At 49.1% G+C, this 3,251-nt stretch overlaps 1 non-coding gene across 1 annotated transcript; it reads right to left on the reverse strand.

The window, feature by feature from the left end:
* Positions 1-889: 889 nt before the first annotated feature.
* On the reverse strand, positions 890-2,700 carry LOC149251144 (18S ribosomal RNA). The gene has a single exon (XR_016267661.1). It is a non-coding gene; the product is annotated as an 18S ribosomal RNA (ribosomal RNA).
* Between the last annotated feature and the right edge of the window lie 551 nt (positions 2,701-3,251).

Raw genomic sequence — 3,251 nt, forward strand, 5'->3', positions numbered from 1 at the left:
GGGACCTTCGCAAAGCACACACCACGAAACAAAGAAATGACGCAAGTCCCACAAAAAACCCACAATACAAAGGGAGGAACAAAGACATGACCCGCTACTTCTTTTTCCCTCAGAAGGGGAGTGGGTCACGAGAGGACGAGGAATTCCCTCGATGGCAAAGGAACGAGATAAGATTGCCACCCTCATATGCGTGTCGGCGGGGAAAATTGCGATCTTGATGGAGCTCAGACTGAGGGATGGGTTTTTCATTACCTCGACACCCAACCCTTCCGCGAGGGCATGTCGAGGAACGGTCGGGAGGGACTAGGGTGGCCAGCCTAATGGGTTGAACCGCTCTTCATCCATCCCATACCTGACCGCACCCCGAAAATCTCGCCTCATGGAAGGTTTGAGCTCCCAGGTGCACGCGCAACCACTCCCTCGACCCAACCACCAGCCAAAAAGCTCACCCAAGCAACACATCAACCACCGCCGCCTTTTCGAGAGAACCAACTATGGAAGCCTGCACCCTTGGCCCATGCCTTCCAATGAACAAAAGACCAAGCACCACCACTACGAATGAGACCAAATTTATCCATCGTATTTACCGAGCACCTCAACGTTGTAGCAACCATTCCCGGCCGAACAGATCATCGGAAGGGCTCCCAAGAAACAAGCTTCCGGACCCCCTGCAGAAACACATTGGGGGGAAGAAAAACAAAGGATGGGTGGGAAAAGCACAAGCATGGCATGCAAGCACACACGAAAAAACAAGCGTAGTTACCTCGAGACAAGCAACCAACAATGTTCCCGCCAAACACCAAACCCGCTCCCCTAGAGACGCACCACAAATTCCCACATTGCAATCAAAACCCAACCAACCTGAACCAAAAAAGAAAACCCCTGCTATCAATGATCCTACCGCAGGTTCACCTACGGTAACCTTCTTACGACTTCTCCTTCATCTAAATGATAAGTTTCAATGAAATTCTCACGACGTCAACGGCGGCGAACCACCATCTTCGACACAATCCAAACACTTCACCGGATCATTCAATCGGTAGGAGCGACGGGCAGTGTGTACAAAGGGCAGGGACGTATTCAACACAAGTTTATGACACACGCTTACTAGGAATTCCTCGTTGAAGACCAATAATTGCAATGGTCTATCCCCATCACGATGCAATCTGAGAAGATTTCCCGATCCTCTCGAACCAAGAATAAAAACTCGTTGGCTGCATCAGTGTAGCGCGCGTGTGGCCCAGAACATCTAAGGGCATCACAGACCTGTTATTGCCTCAAACTTCCATGGCCTAAATGGCCATAGTCCCTCTAAGAAGCTGGCCGCGAAGGGGAACCTCCGTGTAGCTAGTTAGCAGGCTGAGGTCTCGTTCGTTATCAGAATTAACCAGACAAATCGCTCCACCAACTAAGAACGACCATGCACCACCACCCATAGAATCAAGAAAGAGTTCTCAATCTATCAATCCTTACTATGTCTAGACCTGGTAAGTTTCCCCGTGTTGAGTCAAATTAAGCCGCAAGCTCCACTCCTGGTGGTGCCCTTCCATCAATTCCTTTAAGTTGCAGCCTTGCGACCATACTCCCCCCGGAACCCAAACACTCTGATTTCTCAAAAGGTGCTGGCAGAGTCCTTAGAGCAACATCCGTCGATCCCTGGTCGGCATCGTTTATGGTTGAGACTAGAACAGTATCTGATCATCTTCGAGCCCCCAACTTTCGTTCTTGATTAATGAAAACATCCTTGGAAAATGCTTTCGCAGTGGTCCATCTTTCATAAATCCAAGAATTTCACCTCTGACAATGAAATATGAATGCCCCCGATAGTCCCTATTAATCATTACTCCTGTCCCAAAGGCCAACACAATAGGACCAGACTCCTATCACATTATTCCATGCTAAGTATTCAAAGAATAAGCTTGCTTTGAGCACTCTAATTTTTCAAAGTAATAGCGCCAGAACAGCGACCCAGCCTATTAAGGCCAGGAGCACGCCGCCGACAAAAGGGACGGAAGGGCAGGTGCATGCCGAGTAGGTGGACCGACCCTTACAACCCAAGATCCAACTACGAGCTTTTTAACTGCAACAACTTAAATATATGCTATTGGAGCTGGAATTACCACGGCTGCTGGCACCAGACTTGCCCTCCAATGGATCCTCATTAAGGGATTTAGATTGTACTCATTCCAATTACCAGACTCGATGAGCCCAATATTGTTATTTATTGTCACTACCTCCCCATGTCAGGATTGGGTAATTTGCGCGCCTGTTGCCTTCCTTGGATGTGGTAGCCATTTCTCAGGCTCCCTCTCCGGAATTGAACCCTAATTCTCCGTCACCCGTCACCACCATGGTAGGCCTCTATCCTACCATCGAAAGTTGATAGGGCAGAAATTTGAATGAAGCATCGCCAGCACAAGGGCTGTGCGATCCGTCGAGTTATCATGATTCACCGGAGAAGCGGGCAAGCCCGCGCCGACCTTTTATCTAAAAAATGCATCCCTTCCAAAGAGTCAGTACTTGGTGCACGTATTAGCTCTAGAATTACTACGGTTATTCGAGTAGTATGGTACCATAAAAAAAACTATAACTGATTTAGTGAGCCATCCGCAGTTTCACAGTCTAAATTAGTTCATACTTAGACATGCATGGCTTAATCTTTGAGACAAGCATATGACTACTGGCAGGATCAACCAGGTAGCACCCTCCCGCTTCAAAGGGCATTCTGGGTGCTTTCTTACTGAGAGCTAGCCTGAACACCCATCAAGTCAAAGAGACATCAAAATATCATGTAAAACTTTTATGCTTTGCACCTCTTGCATCCCAAGAAGGAAGCACATGCAACATGCCAAGGACATGGCGAACAAATGGGTAGACCTGTCGAGCCACAACGCACCAAGGCCACTCTGGAGTTTGCAGCCACGGCCCAACCAACAAGAAAACGAGTGATCACTCATCGACTCCCTTAGAAATGCCTCCAAAGGCCTCCACGCCCCACACCGAGGGCACCTAGGAGTCCACCCAGACAGCAGAAACGATGGACCTCGATCACCAGATCGCCTGCGGCAGCCTCGATGCAAAGGAAACAAATGGAGAACGACCAACCACGCAACCTCTATATTACAAATGAACCACAACCCTCCCCGCCCCCGCACCGAGGCCACCTAGGAATCCACTCTGACAGCAGCAACGATGGACCTCGATCTCCTGACCGCCTGCGGGAGCCTCAATGCGAAGGAAAAGGAAGGAAA

The sequence above is a fragment of the Pinus tabuliformis genome, chromosome 7 (genome assembly GCF_031772625.1).
Source record: "Pinus tabuliformis cultivar Carrire ecotype Pingquan chromosome 7, CPIR1, whole genome shotgun sequence".
NCBI lineage: Eukaryota > Viridiplantae > Streptophyta > Pinopsida > Pinales > Pinaceae > Pinus > Pinus tabuliformis.